This window comes from Mirounga angustirostris, unplaced genomic scaffold (assembly GCF_029215605.1).
Source record: "Mirounga angustirostris isolate CCGP_5_RB_7025 unplaced genomic scaffold, mMirAng1.0.hap1 SCAF_4, whole genome shotgun sequence".
Taxonomy (NCBI): Eukaryota; Metazoa; Chordata; class Mammalia; order Carnivora; family Phocidae; genus Mirounga; species Mirounga angustirostris.
In genome coordinates this window covers 90927288-90949607 of record NW_026991712.1, presented here as the reverse complement: position 1 = coordinate 90949607, position 22320 = coordinate 90927288, and positions in this window count along the sequence as shown.

Sequence of the window (22320 nt, the reverse complement as noted above, 5' to 3'; positions counted from 1 at the left end):
GCAGTGGTTTGGAATGTTTCAGTGACATACCCATGGTCAGTGCTATATAAGAGCAATGTGGTAACAAATTGGTGGGAAAAAGGGGGAGGAGCATGACTGGCTCCACAAAAGAAAGTGCAGAAGATGCATACTATCAGACTTTAAAAGAAAACATGATATAAATTATACTTTGGGACTTTACTATAAGGAGTGCAGTTTTCTCCGTGCTGAATACATTTGCAAGAAAAATGAATATGATCTAGAGGAGTTTTGTACAGAAATCTCATAAAAGTGCCCAATAAATGTATATGTACAAGACGGAACCTGTGTTTAATGACTCCTATTGCTAACATGGTATTTGCAATTCTCACCTTCAGTAGTGCAGAAACATTTTTGCTCAAAAAGCAAAGAATGGGGGGCACCTGGGTGGCTCAGTAGGTGAAGTGTCCGATTTCGGCTCAGGTCATAATCTGAGGGTCGTGAGATTGAGCCTCACATCAGTTCCGTGCTGAGCATGGAAACTGCTTGAGATTCTCTCTCTCCCTCTTCCTCTGCACATCCCCCCAACTCACAGTCTCTCTCTCTCAAAAAAAAAAAAAAAAAAAAAAAGCAAAGAATGGGCAGATTAAGGATTACTATGATAAAGGAGACAGGTTTTTCACCTGTGGTATTTCAGGCATTAATTACAGAAAGTGTTCATCAGATGACCAATCATGCCAAAGAATACAATGTGTCAGTGCTAGGAGCATCCCTATTATGACAGAACACAGTTCTCTAATTCAGACTTGAATGGAAAGCAACAATAACACTTAGCATTGATGCCATCAGGCTTGCATGATATTGGAAGAGTGAAGGCACCTCATGTGGCAAGAATGAAATATGTATTCAAAGGATCTGTCAGTATATATCAGTACTTAATATGACTGTCATCAAGAAAAGCACACCCGACGGAGATATGCAGCAATATGAAATATTGACATTGTAATGGGCCTATCTTTCTGCAAATATCCTAGAAATGGAGGAAGCTTAACATCAACTACCTGGAAATCCCATGATGTCTTTTCTCAGGGCAGCCATTGAGGTCACCTTTCACAAAATAACTTCTAAAAGACATGAATAAAAAGGCATGTGTCATATGTGTGGGATACACCTATAAAGCAAAATTATCTTATTTTCATTTTTTCAATATAGCTATGGCATCTTTCTCATTATCTTGTGGTCACACCTTATTTAACTGACAAAAAGTATTACATATATATTTTCTTAAATCTTAAATAAAACTTGCTTATAAGTTTCTATAATGTATTTTTGAAATGGCAGGGGAAGTCAGAACCATTAATTGGCTAGGAATTAATATCACTTTTCATAGGCTCGGCTTCTTTAGATCAGACAATGAAATGCCACTTCATATTAAAACCAAGTGGAATTTTGTTTTCTTTTTTTTAAATTTAATTTAATTTTATTATGTTATGTTAGTCACCATACAGTACATCGTTAGTTTTTGATGTAGTGTTCCATGACTCATTGTTTTCGTATAAACACCCAGTGCTCCACGCAGTATGTGCCCTCCTTAATACCCATCATTGGGCTAACCCATCCCTCCATCCCCCTCCCCTCTAAAACCCTCAGTTTGTTTCTCAGAGTCCATAGTCTCTCATGGTTCGTCTCCTGCTCCGATATCCCCCCCTTCATTTTTCCCTTCCTTCTCCTAATGTCCTCCATGCTATTCCTTATGTTCCACAAATAAGTGAAACCATATGATAACTGTGTTTCTCTGATTGACTTATTTCAATTAGCATAATCTCCTCCAGTCCCATCCATGTTGATGCAAAAGTTGGGTATTCATCCTTTCTGATGGCTGAGTAATATTCCGTTGTATATATGGACCACATCTTCCTTAGCCATTCATCTGTTGAAGGGCATCTTGGCTCTTTACACAGCTTGGCTATTGTGGACATTGCTGCTATGAACACTGGGGTGCATATAGCCCTTCTTTTCACTACATCTGTGTCTTTTGGGTAAATACCCAGTAGTGCAGATTGTAGTAGTGCAATTGCTGGGTCATAGGGTAGCTCTATTTTTAAATTTTTGAGGAACCTCCACAGTGTTTTCCAAAGTGGTTGTACCAACTTGCATTCCCACCAACAGTGTAAAATGGTTCGCCTTTCTCCACAACCTCTCCATTTGTTGGTTCTTGCCTTGTCCATTTTTGCCATTCTAACCAGTGTAAGGTGGTATCTCAGTGTGGTTTTGATTTGAATTTCCCTGATGGCTAATGATGATGAACATTTTTTCATGTGTCTGTTAGCCGTTTGTATGTCTTCTTTTGAGAATTGTCTGTTCATGTCTTCTGCCCATTTTTTGACCTGATTATTTGTTTTTTGGGTGTTGAGTTTGAGAAGATCCTTATAGATCTTGGATACCAGCCCTTTATCTGTAGTGTCACTTGCAAATATCTTCTCCCATTCTGTGGGTTGCCTCTTTGTTTTGTTGACAGAAGCTTTTTATCTTGATGAAGTCCCAAAAGTTCATTTTAGCTTTTGTTTCACTAGCTTTTGGAGATGTATCTTGAAAGAAGTTGCTGTGCGCAATGTCAAAGAGGTTACTGCCTATGTTTTCCTCTAGGATTTTGATGGATTCCTGTCTCACATTGAGGTCTTTCATCCATTTTGAGTTTATCTTTGTGTATGGTGTTAGAGAATGATCGAGTTTCATTCTTCTGCATGTGGCTGTTCAATTTTCCTAGCACCATTTATTGAAGAGACTGTCTTTTTTTCATTGCATGTTTTTTCCTGCTTTGTCAAAAAGTGTTTGACCATAGAGTTGAGGGTCCATATTTGGGTTCTCTATTCTGCTCCATTGGTCTATGTGTCTGTTTTTGTGCCAGTACCATGCTGTCTTGGTGATCACAGCTTTGTAATATAGCTTGAAATCGGGCAACGTGATGTCCCCAGCTTTGTTTTTCTTTTTCAACATTTCCTTGGCGATTTGGGGTCTTTTCTGATTCCATACAAATTTTAGGATTATTTGTTCCAGCACTTTGAGAAATGTCATTAGAATTTTGATCGGGATGGCACTGAAGGTATAGATTGCTCTGGGTAGCATAGACATTTTAACAATGTTTATTTTTCCAATCCATGAGCATGGAATATTTTTCCATCTTTTTGTGTCTTCTTCAATTTCTTTCATAAGTGTTCTGTAGTTCTTAGAGTATAGATCCTTTATCTCTTTGGTTAGGTTTATTCCGAGGTATCTTATGGTTTTTGGTGCTATTGTAAATGGAACTGTTTCTCTAATTTCTCTTTCTACAGTTGCATTGTTAGTGTATAAGAAAGCAACTGATTTCTGTGCATTGATTTTGTATCCTGCCACGTTACTGAATTGCTGTATGAGTTCTAGTAATTTGGGGGTGGAGTCTTTTGGGTTTTCCACATAAAGTATCATGTAGTCTGTGAAGTGAGAGAGTTTGACTTCTTCTTTGCCAATTTGAATACCTTTTATTTCTTTTTGTTGTCTGATTGCTGTTGCTAGGACTTCTAGTACTATGTTGAACAATAGTGGTGAGAGTGGGTATCCTTGATGTGTTCCTGATGTTAAGGGAAAAGCTTTTAGCTTTTCCCCATTGAGGATGATATTTGCTGTGGGTTTTTCATAGATGGATTTTATGAACTTGAGGAATGTTCCCTCTATCCCTATACTCTGAAGAGTTTTAATCAGGAAAGGATGTTGTATTTTGTCAAATGCTTTTTCTGCATCAATTGAGAGGACCATATGGTTCTTCTCTCTCCTCTTATTAATGTGTTCTATCATGCAAATGTTGAACCACCCTTGCATCCCGGGGATAAATCCCACTTGGTCATGGTGGATGATTCTTTTAATGTATTGTTGGATCCTATTAGCTAGGATTTTGTTGAGAATTTTGGAATCCATATTCATCAGGGATATCAGTCTAAAATTCTCCTTTTTGATGGGGTCTTTGCCTGGTTTGGGGATTAAGGTAATGCTGGCCTCATAGAATGAGTCAGGAAGCTTTCCTTCTGTTTTGATTTTTTGAAACAGCTTCAGAAGAGTAGGTATTCTTTCTTCTTTGAATGTTTGGTAGAATTCCCCAGGGAATCCATCAGGCCCTGGACTCTTGTTTTTTGGGAGGTTTTTGATCACTGCTTCAATCTCGTTTCTGGTTATTGGCCTATTCAGATTGTCAATTTCTTTCTGTTTCAGTCTTGGTAGTTTATAGGTTTCGAGGAAGGCATCCATTTCTTCCAGGTTGCTTAATTTATTAGCATATAGTTGTTGATAATAATTTCTAATAATTGTTTCTATTTCCTTGGTGTTAATTGTGATCTCTCCCCTTTCATTCATAATTTTATTAATTTGGGTCCTTTCTCTTTTATTTTGGATAAGTCTGGCCAGTGGTTTATTGATCTTATTAATCCTTTCAAAGAGCCAACTGCTAGCTTCATTGATCTGATCTACTGTGTTTCTGGTTTCTAATTCATTGATCTCTGCTTTAATCTTAATTATTTCTCTTCTAATGCATGGCTTAGGCATCATTTGTTGCTTGTTCTCTAGTTCTTTAAAGTGTAAAGTTAGTTGGTGAATTTGAGATTTTTCTATTTATTTGAGTGACGCTTGGATGGCTATGTATTTCCCCCTGAGGACAGCCTTTGCTGTATCCCATAGGTTTTGGACTGACATGTTTTCATTCTCATTGGTTTCCATGAATTGTTTAAGTTCTTCTTTGATTTCCTGGTTCACGCAAACATTTAGCTTCCCAGTGTTTGAATTTCTGCCAAATTTTTTCTTGTGATTGAGTTCCAGTTTTAAAACATTATGGTCTGGGAATATGCAGGTAATATTCTCAGTCTTTTGGTATCGGTTGAGACCTGATTTGTGACACAGTATGTAGTCTATTCTGGAGAAAGTTCCATATGCGCTCGAGAAGAATGAGTATTCTGTTGTTTTAGGGTGGAATGTTCTGTATATATCTATGAGGTCCATCTGGTCCAGTGTGTCAATCAAAACTCTTGTTTCTTTGTTGATTTGCTTCTTAGATGATCTGTCTGTTGCTGAGAGTGGAGTATTGAGGTCTCCTACAATTAATGTATTGTTATCAATATGACTCTTTATTTTGGTTAACAGTTGGCTATGTAGATGGATGCTCCCATGTTGGGGACGTAGAAATTTACAATTGTTAGATCTCCTTGTTGGATAGACCCTTTAAGAATGATATAGTGTCCTTCTGTGCCTCTAACTACAGTCTTTAGCTTAAAATCTAATTTGTCTGATATAAGAATTGCTATCCCAGCTTTCTTTTGAGGTCCGCTGGCATGGAAGATGGATCTCCATCCCTTCACTTTCAGTCTGGATGTATCTTTAGGTTCAGAATGAGCCTCTTGTAGGCAGCATATGTATAGGTCCTGTCTTTTTATCCAATCTGCAACCCTGTGCCATTTTATGGGGTCATTTAGGCCATTCACGTTGAAAGTGATTATTGAAAGATATTAATTAATTGTCATCATGTTGCCTGTGAAGACGTTGTTCTTATGGATTGTCCCTGTAAATCCCTGCTGTATATCACTCTTGGGATCTTTCTCCTTTTATAGAACCCGCTTTAATAGTTCTTTCAGGGCTGGCTTAGTGGTCACACATTCTTTCAGTTTCTGCCAGTCTTGGAAGCTCGACATCTCTCCATCCATTCTAAATGACAGCCTTTCCAGATAAAGTATTCTTGGCTGCATGTTCTTCTCATTTAGTACCCTGAATATGTCTTACCAGCCCTTTCTGGCTTGCCAGGTCTCTGTGGATAGGTCTGACATTATTCTGATGTTCCTCCCTCTGTACGTAAGGAATATCTTCCTCCTAACTGCCCTCAAGATGGTTTCCTTGGTTTTAAGATTTGCGAGTTTTACTATTACATGCCGGGGTGTTGGCCTGTTTTCCTTGATCTTGGGAGGGGTCCTCTCTGCCTCTAGGACATGAATGTTTGTTTCATTCCCCAGATTAAGGAAGTTCTCAGCTACAGTTTGCTCAAATATATTTTCTAGTCCTCTCTCTCTCTCCACCCCCTCAGGGATCCCAACAATTCTAACATTGGAACGTTTCATGGTATCATTTATTTCTCTGATTCTGTTTTCATAGATTTTGAGTTGTTTCTCCCTGGCCTCCTCTTTATCCTTCTTTTCTGTCATTGGTCTTCTAGATCACTAATTCGTTCTTCTGCCTCACTTACCCTAGCTGTTAGATTATCTAGATTAGATTGGATCTCACTGATAGCATTTTTAAATTCTGCCAGTTCAGCTTTCATTTCTGCCCTTTCATTTCTGACTCTATGTTGCCATTAATCGATTTCTCCATTCTAGCTATCATCTTCATAACTGTTACCTTGAAGTCCATTTCCAACATCTTGGTTATATCTGTATCCATTTGTAAATCTGTGGCAGAAGCCACAGTCCCTGAGTCTTTCCTATTTTGGGGGTTCCTCCTCCTAGTCATTCTGTTGAGGGGTGGTTGAGGGAATGTATAGAGTCCAAATTATTGATCACAACCCAAGCAAGATGCACCTGTTTTATAGGGACCTTAGGGTTGTCCGCCTCTTGTTCTCCCAGCCTCTCATCTGGGGGAGGGGCCTGCCCCGCTGTTACTCAGGCAAATCTGTTTGGGCAAAGTTGCCCTGCCCCCTGTTGGGGGTTATGGGGCTTTTGTTCTCTGGCTGCTTTCCCTGGTGGCTTTCCACATCTCTTGCGAGAGTCCGGAAGAGATCGTTTCCAACCCTCTGCCTCAGAGCAGAGAGATCTCAGTCTGCTCTTCAGTGAGCTCTCCATGCCACACTCTCTCCATTTCTGTCTGTGCTGCTATAAACTGCAGCATCCTGGGTTGTGCACCCCTTAGCAGGGCTCCAAGTTTTCACCTCCAGGTCAGGGCCTGGGGCATGTCTCTGCCTTTTGTGCTTCTAAATCCACCAGCCACCCCCAGTGCACATGCATGGCCCTGCCACTCCAGGTTTCAGTCCGGGGTGGCTACCCTAAAGTTGTTTCCCCACCACTACCAGTCTGTGAGTTTGTGCCCTGTCCCCAGCTCAGGAGGCTTTCACTCACTGGTGGTGCAGGATCCCCATGGCTCCCTCCCCCTTCCGTTTATCTTCCAATATCTGACCACAGAATCACAGCTCCCTGCTTAATACCTTGAAACCAACCTCAAAACCAACCGCCTGCCATATTCTGTTTCTAGAGGTCCAGATATATCTTCTTACATCTCGGGCTGATTTTGTGGGTGTTCAGAGTGGTCTGGTAGATATCCAGCTCAATTCAGGGGACCGTTTGGAATAGGGTCCCCTACTGCTCTGACATCTTTGAATTCTCGGAATTTTGTTTTCTTCCTACACCTAATGTAGACAATGACAAAATCCTGTCTGGTAACCTACCTTGTCATAAAAGCATGAAATCATGTATGCTAGATGATCTAAGTCAGTTGTATCAAACCACCCACATCTGACCACCAGCATCAAAATTATCTGTGGGACTTGTGTAAATATGTATCTAAACAAACAAACATTGACAGTGTCTAAGGAAGAAATGTATTTACCCATATTTTAATCTACTGAGATAATCCTAACATTATCTATGGTATGCAGCAATCATAAAATCTCTAATTTCTCCTTTTTTAGTACGGATTTGGCATATAGACAGTGAGATTCCAATCATATTATGAATTTTAAAGGAAAATAGTAGATGAACTTGAGTGAACATTTAATCATGGCCATGGTAACACTATTATCTGATCAGTTTCCACTATTTATAAGTTATGTAGTTATATAAACTTCCAAAGTTATTTCATCATCTCTTAGCCAATCAGGTTCCTGCAAAGTTTACAGTAATCCATTCAACTCTGCAGAGTTAGAAATTACATTAACAGTACCTTGATTAAACTCTGTTAAATGGTTTTATCTCCCAAAATTTTAGCCATTTAATTTTAGGAAAAGAAGTTCTGCAGGAGAGGTAGCACATTACTAACCCTTCCTGAGATTCTTTCCTTATCTGCAGACTTACAAAAAGGATAAGCAATACCATATGTTGAGTTATTGGCACAAAGCATCCACTCAATAATTGATAATTAATATCATACTTATTGTTACTATTCTGTGGTCAAAATCTGTATTTGGCCTTCCACATGTTGCTGTACCTGCTAAAGCTTGATTTTTTTATAAAGCTTATACTATGATGTAACTGGTAAAGGTCAAACTTGATATTGTAAAGTCACAAAGAAGGCTAGAAAATTTTGTGGTTACAGACCTTCATTTAATCACTTACTGATAAAGTCAGCATATTCATTTGATTCTAGACTTCCTTGTCAATATGAATTTCTATACTTGGTGTTCACATCATTCAAATTGCATCTTAAAGCTTCATGTATGTGACTCTTGGGGTCTCTCTTTGCTTTCAAAATCCCCCTTAATATTTCTTGCAGGGCTGGCTTGGTGGTCACATATTCTTTCAGTTTCTGCCTGTCCTGAAAACTCTTTTTCTCTTCATCCATTCTGAATGACAGCCTTGTTGGATAAAGTATTCTTAGCTGCATGTTCTTTTCATTTAGTACCCTGTATATGTCTTGCCAGCCCTTTCTGGCTTGCCAGCTTTCTGTGGACAGGTCTGATGTTATTCTGATGTTCCTCCCTCCATATGTAAGGAACCTCCTCTCCCTGGCTATTCTCAGGATAGTTTTTTCATTGGCTGTAAAATTTGCAAGCTTCACTATTATATGTTGGGGTGTTAATCTACTTTTATTGATTTTGGGAGGGGTCCTCTCTGCCTCTTGGACTCAAATGCTTGTTTCCTTCCCCAGATTAGGGAAGTTCTCAACAATGATTTGCTCAAATATACCTTCTAGCCCTCTTTCTCTCTCCACCCCCTTGGGGATCCCAGTATTTCTGACATTGGAATGTTTCATGCCATCATTAATCTCTCCAATCCTTTTTTCATGTACTACTAGCAGCCTATCTCTGTTTTCCTCAACTTCCTTCCTTTCCATCAGCTTATCTTCTAGATCACTAATTCTCTCTTCTGCCTCATTTACCCTAGCTGTTAGAGTATCCAGTTTAGACTGCATCTCATTCATAACATCTTTTAGTTTGGCCTGTGATGAGCACTGGGTATTATACACAACTAATGAATAGTTGAACACTACATCAAAAACTAATGATGTACTATATATTGGCTAACTGAACATAATAATAAAAAATAAATTAATTAAAAAATAAAATTCACAAATAAAAATTTAGAAAGAAAAGCTTCATGTAAAGTTGAGCCTTGAGAAATTATTGCTAGGCTTTGCAAATTGCAAAAAAGTAGCTTATACCACTATGCATACAAACTAGAATAGTTGTAACCAGTCATCTTTCAAGAACAGGAACCACAAATCCTCCAGATTTCTAATCAAATTTAAATTCTGGCAAACTGGAAAAGAAGAGCATACATGACTTAATTTATAAAAATGTCTTTGTTTTTAGAATTTTGCAGTTCAGACTTTGGTAACATTCCAGTATTACTCATTTGGAAAAATAAAGTTTATATTACAGCTTAAGTGGTGGTACTAAAATATAAATTCACACCAACATTAGAAATACGTAAATATCTTTTCATAATTGAACAAGTATGTATACATACTTTTGTTTGGTTAAATGCATGAGAAATGTTGGTATGAGGTGCCAAGTCTGTTTCTCAAGGATCTAGCAGCTGCAGCTGGAGTAGAAGAACTTAAAGGATGTATATATCCAAGAAAAGGGTAGCATAAAGTTGAGAAGCACCCATTAAAAAAAAAAGAAACTGGTACCAGTTCCATTTTCAGCAATATAGGCAGATAAGGTATCCTAAAGAAAAACTTTCTACCTCAAAACACCCAGAAAAGTGATGGATAAAATCTATCACATATCCTCCTTTAAATTGGCAGCCGAACTTAACAATAAGAAAATGTCCAGGGGCCAAAAAACAAAGAGAAAGCTGAAAATTAGAACTGGCCTTGTAATCCTGGAGGCATTTACCAAACACATAGGGATTTGGATTTAGCAGCCATACAGGGACAGAAAAGAAGACCTTGGGCCAAACTGAGAAAACAAGAACTAAATAACATACATAATGCTTATGTTCCTAAAAGGGTACACCCTTAATGAAAGGATTAGATTGGAAGAAAAATCTGCTCACTGACAAAGAGGGATGAAAAGAAAGACTATATGCTTTAGCCTAGCTGCTGTTCTCATAATCATCAACTTACCTTCATGAAGATTTGGATTTTAATTTACCTCCAATAAACCAAGAAATAAACAAGATAGTACAAAATGAAGTGGCTGAAAAAAAATTCAAATGTGTCAACAGTTACAATAAACGTAAATAGACTAAATCAATTGAACTAAAAGGCATTTTCAGTTGAATACAAAAACAAAACCCAGCTATAAGAAAAAATATCTAAAACATAAAAAAAACACAAAAAATTGGAAAGAAAACAATGAAAAAATATATACCACAGGGTGTTAAGTAAAATAACATTAGAGTAGCTATATTAACATTAGGTAAAATATATTTTAAGTCAAAGAACATTATCAGAGGAAAGAGTCACTACCTAATGACAAAAAGTACAGTTCACCAAGGAGCTATAACAATTCTAAGTTTTATATGTTATAACATAGATGCAAAATATATTTTTAAAAATGACAATTACAAGGAGAAAATCACAAATCCAGATTCACAGTGAGTGATTTGAATATATTTCTATCAGAAATGATAGATTAACCAGACAAAAAAATAATTAAGAGTATAGGATATGTAAAGAACACAATAACAATGTTGAATAAAGGCACATATTTAAAATACCAAACTTAGCAATTATAGAATGTCCACTTTTCTGACCAAAAATTGACCTTGTATCAGGCCATAAAGCAAGAGTCCATACATATCAAAATATTGAGTATCATAATATAATAATCAAATTAAATAAATTTAAATTAGAAATTAATAAAGTTAGAAAACAACAAAAGTGATAATCTGCTCAGAAATTTTAAAAAATATATTTTCAAGATCAAAGATAAAAGAAGTCAAAATGGAAATTATAAAACATTTAGAACTGAATAATCCTGAAACTACTACATCCAGAAATTTGTTAGAGGCAGGAAATAAGGGAAATATAATGCTAAATATTATATAGGGGAAAGTGAAAATTGAATAGCTACATATTGACTTAAGGAATTAGAAAAAATATAGTAAGTCCAAGTAGACTAGGCAGAAACAATAAGGATAAGGGCAAATACGTGTACAATAAAAATCAGAAGTATCATAGAGGAATCATAAAGTCATTTAGTTTGAAAAGCCAGTAGGTATAATTCTGGAAAAATTAATCATAGAAAAAACAGAAGGTACAAATCAAATAGTAGGGGGAACATAGTAGATATGCAGTCAAAATTTTAGAGAAAATAAGGGAATGGTGTGAAAGTCTTTATTTTAATAAATTTGAAAACTTGGATGAGGTGAAGAGTTTGCTAGACATAGCCAAGATGGTGAAGTAGGAGAACCTAGCCTTTATCCCCCCACAAAGATCAACAATTTGACATGAAGATAAATTCCTAGAAACATACACCATAGCCAGGCTGAATCATGAAGAAATAGAAAATCTGAACAGACTAATAATGAGTAAAGAGAGTAATCAAAAGCTCCAAACAAGGAAAGGCCCAGGACCAGATGACTTCACAGACGAATTCTACACACACTGAAAAAAAAAAAAATCAATGCCAATTCTTTTCAAAATCTTCCCAAAACTTGAAGAAGAGGGAAGACTCCCCAACTCACTTTACAATCCAGAATTATCCAGATACCAATGCCAGATATGGATACTACCAGAAAAGAAAACTGTAGGACAATATCTCTGTCAAAAATAGATGCAAAAATTGTCAACAAAATACCAACAAACTGAATTCAACAGCACATTAAAAGGATCATTTATCATGATCAGGTGGGATTTATCCTTGGGATTCAAGAATGGTTCAATATATGGAAATCAATAAATGTGATACAGTACATTAATAGAATGAAAGAAAGTGTCATGATATTCTTAATAGATGTAGAAAAGTAACTTGACAAAATTAAAAATCCTTTCATGATAAAAACTCTCAAGAAATAGGGTATAGATGGAATATACCTCGACATACTAAGGGCCATATGTGACAAGTCCACAGTAACATTGTGCTTATGATGAAAGTTTGAAAGCTTTCCCTTTTAGATCAGGAACAAAGACAAGAGTGCTCACTCTCACCATTCCTATTCAACATAGCACTGTAAGTCCTAGCTAGAGCAGTTAGGGAAGATAAAAGGAATAAAAGGCATCCAAGTCCGAAAGGAAGAAGTAAAATTGTCTCTGTTTACGACATGACCTTGTATATACCAAATCCTAAGGATTCCATCAAAAAACAAACAAGCAAACAAAAAACCTGTTAAGATGTGGAGAGAAGAGAACTTAAGTACTCTAGAGTTGGTCAGAATGTAAATTGATACAGCCCCTATGGAAAACAGTATGAATGGGACACCTGGGTGGCTCATTCGGTTAAGCATCTGCCTTCAGAGCAGGTCATGATCCCGAGGTCCTGGGATCAAGTCCCGAGTCAGGCTCCTCGCTCAGCAGGAGCCTGCTTCTCCCTCTGCCTCTGCCCCTCTCCCTGCTTGTGTTTTCGCTCGCTCTCTCTCTCACACACACACAAATAAATAAATAAAATCTTTAAAAAAAAAAGAAAACAGTATGAAGTTTCCTCCAGAAATTAGAAAGAGAATTACCATATGTTCCAGTAATCACACTTCTGAGTATATCCAAAGGAAATGAAAATGAGATCTCAAAGAGATATCTATACTTTCATGTTCATTGAAGCATTATGCACAATAGCCAAGACATGAAAATAACCTAAGTGTCCATCAGTGGATAAATGGATAAAGAAGATGTGAAACACACACACACATATTCCCACACAGAGTGGAAATCCTGCCGTGAAACAACATGGATGGATCTTGATAGCCATCCCTCATTTATTTAATTAGAATAAGTCAGAAAGAGAAATACTGTATAATCTCACTTATATGTGGAGTTCACTGAACTCAGAAATTGAGTAGAGGGGTGGTTGCCAGGGGCAAGGGAATTAGGGAAATATTTATCAAAGAGTACAAACTTTCAGTTTTAAAATGAGTAAGTTTTAGAGATCTAAGGTACAACATGGTGTCTGTAGTTAATTATATTTGTTTGTATAAAGTTGCTGTAAGAGTAGAGCTTAAAACAAAAAACAAAACAGTAATCGTTGGAGGAAAAGGATGTGTTAACTAATCTTACTGTAATAAACATTTTACAATCTATACATATATCAAATCATCGCATTGTAGGCCTTAAACTTACACAGTGTCATATGTCAAGTATATCTCAATAAAGCTGGAAAAATTAAAAATAGGAAATAAACTGAAAATCTATAATAACTAAACAAACTGTGTTAGTAATATGATTGATTGAATTATTTGTTCAAAATACTTGCTGCATCTCTTTACCAAGCCCTCCTCATAGGAAGTGCTTATTTCCCTCCCCATTGATGATTTGTTTGGCCACATGACTTATTTGGCCAATGAATCTGAGCAGAAGTGACATATGCTATGTCTGAGAAACAGCTTTCTTTCACCTTTCCTTGTGTTACTTTTTTTCACCTTTGACTTACATCATTTAAGTGTGCCCAGTATTCATAATTGAATAAAATTCTGATTTCCTGTCCAAGTGTCTATAATGAGATCCTCTTAGAGCACTTCAAGATATCTCAGATTTAAATCTTCTTTTCCTTAGAACACTCCAGTTTCCTATCTCACCGGCATCTATTGTCATAACCACTGCAATCATCCCTGAATGAATATTTCCATGGTGAAAAATATCTATGTGTCAGGAAAAATCACTGACTCTCAGGCAAATGCTTAACTATTTTTCTTCCCCTGCCATCCTCCCCACTGATGTTACCAGCTCAAATCACTATTACTCTGCTTCTCCTCTTACAATAGTTAATTCCCCACCAATTCACAATATAGCTTTCTTCTCATCAGTGGGCAGCTGTGTGCCACACCCTGCCATTAATTTTTATGAGTTGTGGATGTTGGTTTTCCATTTGTTCTTACACATGGTTTTCTAATGCTGACACTGGTTTTCTCATGCTGGTTAGTTTATTTTCCCTGTTTGTTAGAAGCAGGTCAAAAATCATTCAAGGGGAAAATAATAGAAGACTATAATTTCAGTCTGAGTCACATAGAAGTAAAAAGAAAGGTTAGAAATCAAAGGCACACACTCCATTCTTCCTCGAAATTTACTTCCCAAATCAAAGCCAGAACTCAAGTCACTAAGATTCTGCCCATCTTTAATGAAAGAGAAAAAGTTCCACAATGAAGCCAGAATGCAGCCAGAAAGCATGTTATGGTGGGGGTAGAAAGAAACTTATAGTAGCAAACATCAATTTGTGCCAACCATCTGTTATTACTGTAAAAAGGCAAGTGAAGGCTGCTGCCAGGGCCTTGCAAGCCAGAGACCCAGGCTTCCTGGAGCCCACGAAGAATACTGTTAGAGGGTCTCTGGAAATGTCTTTAGGGCAATTGCCACACCACTAACACGTGGACTAATTAAGCAGCTTCTGCTGTAATTAACTTTTTGGTCATTTTGTCTCGTCAAAGGTGTAAAAACTGTATTTTTAACTATCTTAAAAGTGTACATCCTTGGTCTTAAAATGGAAAGGCTAATAGTCCCTAAAACAAAAGATTCCACATATTTTAAACAAAGCTAATTTCCTGGAATAGCCTTCTGTTACAGGGAAGCTATGAAACTTGTATCTTTTTATAACCTTTATGAAGATTTCCTTCATAGCTTTATTTTTTAAACACTAGTCTTTCCATTGCTATAAGCCAATTGGAAATATCCAGCAGGCAAACACTGGTAGTTCTATTCAGACCCTATCTGGCCAAGCATTTAAACTGAAACTGTCTCACTGACTAAGGAAAGAACTGATAAGGGGTATCTGTAGACTTATAAAAGCATACAGGGGTACCTAGCCATATTTGACTCGTAAAGTCCAAACTTTAGAGGAAGAAGAAGGTTTAGAATCTCCTAGTCCACTCAATTTACAAATTAGCAAGACAATGCTATAGTGGATATCTGTTGTATTTGCCTGCCAAGCATCCCTTTCCTGTTCTTCTGGTGACAGACTCCACTTTTCCTGGGAATGAACCATGGCACCCCTTGCCCTCATCCTGCCCTCACTAGGGGATGAGTACATTAAGCAAACTATGCCAGTCAAGAGCTTTATGGAATCTAAATTGGAGCCAAGTCCCCTCTAAGGCAGTATCCCAAAAGGACATATCAGTTCTTGACTCAAGTATCCCTGGAACCACTTTATTTCCCCAACCTGGTTGCTTCCTTTGTTTCTGTGAAATCTCACGTATCCTTCCAAGAAATTCACCCTGCTTTATCCCCAACTTAACTTTTTTTTTAATTCAATTAGCTAAGGTATAGTACATCATTAAATTTTGATATAATGTTCAATGATTCATTAGTTGAGTATATCACCCAGTGCTCATCATATCACGTGCCCTCTTTAATGCCCAACTTAACTTTTGCTTAAGTTAGCCAGGTTGCTTTTGGTTTCTGTAACCAAAGAAATTGATAGAGACCCTGTCAAAGGTGGAGGGAAACATTCTCACTTGTTCACCTCTGACCATGATGTATGTTGCACAAGGCTGGTTTTATAAGCAGGCAGAGCAGGTGGCCAGCTATGAAGTGTAAATGACATTCTCACAGAGCCAAAAATTATGCTTTTAACTAAGTAACCTTAGTTGAAATGCTACCAATTTAGAATTAAAGTGGTTCTCCTAAAATAAGCCCATGACTTATTCATCATTTGATATCAAATTGATTGCTTGCTCCAATATCTGACAAAGATAGGCTTTGCTAGATAGAAATATGAATGGGAAATGAGAGGAGATAGGCAGAATGGGGGGTGGGTAATCTGGGACAACCAGAGGTGTCATACCAACACCTGGTATAAGGGAGTGTCCCTGTGGCCTTAGGATCTTGCTAAGGTGCTTGTGGCCCCTCCTGATGGGGTCTCCTGACTCCAGTCCCACCACCTCTCCTCAAATCCACCGTCTCTACAGAGGTCCGTGATCAATTACGAATACAAATTTGGTCATCTCTTACCTCCTTTATTAATGATTCACTCACTGTCAACTACAGGGTAAAACCCAATTCTTCAGCGTGGATTAGAAGGCCTTTCATGATCCTACTGCTCAGCTTGTTTCTTGCCACTGCCCTATGTTCCCTCACATTCCAGCTATACCTAACCACTTGTATTTTCCTACACCTGTTCCACTCACCCTCCCTTTGTGCCTTTGTAAATGCTTTCTTTTCATCTGGAATGCCCTTCCTTTACATCTCACTGGACTCACACTATTCCCAGTATAAACTCCTCGGGTATCACCATTACCAGCAAGACTCCCAGGACCCCTTAGTTAGGACTAGGTGTCTTTTTTCTCTTCTTCTATATTATCTTAGAATTTTACTCCAACTAAAATATACACCACAGACTTTAATTGCTCATTTATGGATCTAGATAGACATAGAGTGTCTTCAGGGCTTAGGGTGTCATTTATCTCTGGGACCCAACACCTAAAATATGGTAGGCTCTCAATAAATGCTAGTAAGTGAAATTCAATGTTCAAAACTCAATTTAATTTTCCTTTTCTTTTTTTTAAAGCACTTCTTCACTGTGCTTCACTTTATAACGCACTTCTTTATAAATAATATTGTTATTCATCCATCCCCTCAACCATGCTGAGAATTCAGTCATATTTACCTCCTTTCTGTTTCTCTCTACCTTTAAGCATTCTGCACACCCAGTGGGCTAAACACCCTAGCCAAAGAATAATATTTATATCCCATAAGGAGTAGCTATTCACTTCTTTATCTTTTCCACACAAGTTTATGAGACACCATGAGTCTGCATTACTTACAGCAATGCCCTTGTCATTTGAGTTTTCTGGTTTGAACTTTGGTTTATTAAAAATAGTAGCTAGTTATTATGGTGTCCATTTGCTGAGGGAACCAAATCCTCTGGGTTTAGCGATAAAAGCTTTAAATGGTACTACATATCTCAAAGATAGGAACATCCGCCGCAATAAAATTATCACCTCAGGTTAAGAAGAAGGGACAGGCCTAAATTGGAGTTGGTGGGGATTAACATGGGGGAAGGCAGGAGCAGCTGGTAGACATTCTACCTTGAGCACATAGTATTCAGAGTTTAAGATTAGCATGTCAGAAACCCTCTTTAAAACCACAAGCTCCTTTCACTCTTTTCAACAGCTGAGGCTTCCAGCTGAGAGACAGAATACTTGCCTATCTTAGAATATTTCCCTGCTCAGTGATTGATATGTTCTCTACTGCTGTTGGGATGTGGGGAAAAAGCACCCTTATATAAATCCTTAGAAGAAATGTGAATCGCCACAGTCTTTTTTGGACAGCAATCTGGCAATTTCTTTTAAAATTAGAAATACACATACCCTTTGACCCAGCAATCCAACTCCTAGGAATCTATCCCACAGAAATAAAGGCATGAGTATGTAGGGAAATAACAGGGCCAATATTCAGTGAGCACACGCCCGTGCAATGTACCAGCCAGCATCTGTTCTGATTGGTCTGTACCTCTGCCACACCGGTTGTTAAATATTTTTAATGCCACCTCTGGATATATAAATACAATTTTACATAAGTGAGATTTTTAAAATTATGAGCACTTTTTTCCTTACAAACTGTGTGTGTGCATGTGCCTTGCTTCTTTCCAGCCCCTCCATATCCCCAATCAATATTTTCTACTCTTTTGTGCTCATATAATTTATACATAGATGTATACACTTATGCACATAAGATTTGGGGGGGCTCATTACTTATTTAAAAAAGGAGACCATAGATAGATAGATAGATAGATAGATAGATAGATAGATAGATAGATATAATATAGATACAGATACCTTGATTTTCTCTGTACATTTAGAAATCCCTCAAACTAGAAACTCCAACTCATTCTTTTTAATTTCCATGTAATATTTATAGTCTGGATGTATTAGAGTATACTCAGTCATTCTCGGATTGATAAGCATTTGCTCTGTTTCTGCTTTTCCCTCTATCACAAAGACTGCTGCAATATACATCCTCGTGTTACCAATCTAATGGAGATGTTCCTACTACTAAGGCAGAGTATATGTTTATATTTTAATGAATCCTTTGAATTTGCATTTCTTTGAATTGTTTTTTCCCATTCTTATGGTGTTTTGTCTTTTTAGTAGCAATGTAAAAACTTTGTATATTTAAATATTATTTTTCACACGCATTGCAGAGAAGCTATTCTGTCTACTTTGTATTTTGCGTATGGTATCTCTTACTATACAAACATTCTTAATTCTTACGTAATCAAAAAAATCAGTCTTTTCTTTTATGGCTTCTAGGTTTTCTATCTTGATTTAAAAGTTCTCATCCCAGGGGTGCCTGGGTGGCTCAGTCGTTAAGCATCTGCCCTTGGCTCAGGTCATGATCCCAGGGTCCTGGGATCAAGCCCCACATTGGGGTCCCTGATCAGTGGGAAGCCTGCTTCTCCCTCTCCCACTCCCCTTGCTTGTGTTCCCTCTCTTGCTGTGTCTCTCTCTGTCAAATAAATAAATAAAATCTTTAAAAAAAAGTTCTCATCCCAAATCTAGATGTATATGACATTTTTCTGCTGAATGGGTAGGGAGAGAGAATAAGAGAGGACAGGGGAGGGAGAGAGAGGAAAACTATTTCTGGGCTTTCTCTTTAGTTGCACTAATGCAATTATCTTTACAGAATATCTCTTTTGTTCATCATTTTGGAGAAATTGACATTTGTACTTGTTAAATTTTTTCACCCAAGAATATGGTATGTAATTTCATTTTTTAAAGTCAGGGGTCAGCAAACTATATATAGCCCATTGGCTAAATCTAGCCATGCCCATCATTATATCTTGTCTATAACCACTATAATGCTACAACTGAAGTTCAGCAGTGGCAGAGTTGAATAGTTGCTATGGGGACCATACGAGCCACAAAGCTGGAAATATTTACTATTTGGTCCTTTACAGAAAAGTTAGCAGATACCTGGTTTAGATTATAATTTATATGCTTGAGTAAAATTCTATGGTTTTACTCATAAGTACCTTTCTTGTTAAATTTATTTGTAGCTATTTTCTAACCTTGGTTATAATGGTGTTGTTACAATAATATATTTTCCCAACTCTGTTTTTGATTGATTATTGTTATTATATATGTAGAATAAGAGTATCACATGTTTTTTATGGGCCAGGTCCTGTCCAAAGCACTTTTTACTATCACAATTCATTTAATCCTCACAACGATGCCCACCACTAGATGCAAGCAACGGCCTTCCATAGACTTCACCAGCTCTTCTGTGTGACCTCTGGTTAGACTTCTCTCTGATCCTTCATTCTTTCCCTTTTAGACCTTTATATCCCTGGTTTCTCCCACAGTTATTTCATGTCACTCAATTGCAATGCTTCTCCAATCAAATATGAATTTTTTTCTTCTTTCTGTGCTCAGGATTTTCTCTTTGCACTTTCTTTCTAAAATTTTATTTTTATTTTTTTAAGATTTTTTTATTTATTTATTTTTGCAAGCGAGAGAGAGCGTGCAAGCATGAGCAGGGGAAGGGCAGAGGGAGAAACAGGCTACCCGCTGAGCAGGGACCCCCCCCATGTGGGACTCGATCCCAGGACCCTGGGATCATGACCTGAGCTGAAGGCAGATGCTTAACTGACTGAACCACCCAGGCACTCCCTTTCCAAATTTTTAAGTTGAAAGCTTAGTACATTTGTTTCCAACATTTCTTGTGCTCTAATACATATTTTAAAGTTACACATTTCCCTATAAAAATTACTTTAGCTATATGCCACAAATTTTGACATAGTCTTTTTTTAAACAGTTAATTGTGGTTATCCTTTTCTTAATTTAAAATCAGTTAATTTACATATAGTATTATTAGTTTCAGAGGTAGAGTTTAGTTGCATACAACACCCAGTGCTCATTACATCAAGTGCCTTCCTTAATGCCCATCACCCAGGTACCCCATCGCTCCACCCACCTCTCCTCCAGCAACCCTCAGTTTCTTTCCCATGGTTAAGAGTCTCTCATGGTTTGTCTCCCTCTCTGATTTCTTCCCATTTGTTTTTCCCTCCAATCCTCTATGATCCTCTGCACTGTTTCTTATATTCCTCATATAAGTGAAACCATATGATAATTGTCTTTCTCTGATTGACTTATTTCTATCAGCATAATACCCTCCAGTTCCATCCACATCGATGTAAATGGTAAGATTTCATCCTTTATGATGGCTGAGTAGTACTCCATTGTATGTATATACCACATCTTCTTTATCCATTCATCTGTTGATGGACATCTGGGCTCTTTCCATAGTTTGGCTATTGCTTCCAATAGTTAAGAAGCTCTTATGGTTTGTCTACCTCACTGATTTCATCTCATTTTATTTTTCCTTCCCTTCCCTTATGTTCATCTGTTTTGTTTCTTAATTTCCACATGAGTGAAGTTCAGGGCTTGGGGTTTTGTTTTGTTTTTGTTTTTGTTTTTGTTTTTGTTTTACAAAATCACCTTCATAATAGGTCACTTGTACCCAAATACAAGTCTAGGAGTTTATTTCTGGGGTATCCACCTGGGGCAGGAGTAGATGTGCCCATGGTTACACCTCTACTCAGAGGCAGAACCAGGACAGAAGTATATGTCTTCTGACTCCTAGTTCAGGACATTTTTCATCTGTTTGCAGGGATTCCCTAAAATTCAACTGCAAGAAGTAAGCTAAGGTTACCCAGTCAGGGTATCATATCTACCCAGACCTCATTACTTTGATCTTTTGCAGAGTTGCTGCCACTGAAGTGAGTTGGTGTTCTGCCATTGACCTCTAGGAAAAGATACAATAAACAATGTTGTAACACTGTTGTGTTTATGGTAGCTAGGTGACCAAAAACAACATCCACCACATTATCCAGTATCCCCTTTGTGAAAACCTATGGAAGAAATTTCTATTGGACCTCAATACCAGGAAGCTCTTTGTTTCTCTTACCAACTCAGTGGTCTATTTATCATATGGTCAGAAAGAATGTTGTAGTTCATACTTTCTCCTTTTATTTTGGCCATTAGGAAGTTCAGAGGCAAATTTGCTGTTCATATTCAGTAACCATGCTGTGCCTTATGGCATGTTTGTTACTGACTTTTTCTTTCCCTTCATTTAGCATTCCACACTGTTTGTCTCCACCTTTAAATATTCATTTTTCCATCTTTTGTTATAATTTTCCAGCTCTCCCCAGACCGAAGTGAAACAGAGTGTTAAAAAGTCTAAGATGACAACAGTCCATTTTGTAGCTATAGCCCCAAATACTTCTACTTCAGGAAAACTGTTCTGCAAACACTGGCTTAAAAGTACTATATACTGTTCCTTCCTCATATTATAGTAAATAAGCTTTCCACTGATTATTTTTAAATGATTTATGGTAATGACTGTGTTTTTCCAAAAAATATCTCCACAGAATTACTGTGTGTGATACAACACAAATACAGAGACTTTCTGTATTTAAATCATTGCAATATAATTTTCCCATGGCTTATTTTTAAAAATTGTTTCCTGCATCATTAATATAGCAAATGTTTTCAACTTCTATTACATTTACTGCAATTTGTACTCATGAGGCAAAACTTCCTAGTAAATATTCCCAGCATTTCTGTAATATTGGTCATAACAAGTAAAAAGGACTTTCATCCTAAACCATTACAGGATTGGTACTTTCTTTAGAGAAACATAACTCATTGCAATTCAATTGCCAGGGACCTCTTTTCAAAGGTAAAAAATATTTTAAAAATATTTAATGACAATTAGAGATATTTCCTTGACTAATACTTACCTCATACTAAGAGGTAGTCCAAATAATAATAGCATACACTTATTTGACACTTCCTATATACAATGTACTATTCTAAGCTCTTTACATATATTAACTCATCTAATTTTCACAATGACCCTTTGAGATGGGTTCTGTTTTTATCTGTTTTATCTCCATTTTATACATAAGGAAACCAAGATTAAGGAATTTGCCTCATACTTTTCCTCTTTATAGGGAAAGGGTAGGTGTAAGTGGCAAGAAGTAGATTCACAGAGAGCTTGAATTGTTTTTGGTTGTCATACAAAAGAACGCTGGAATTGCCACCATGGAATTCA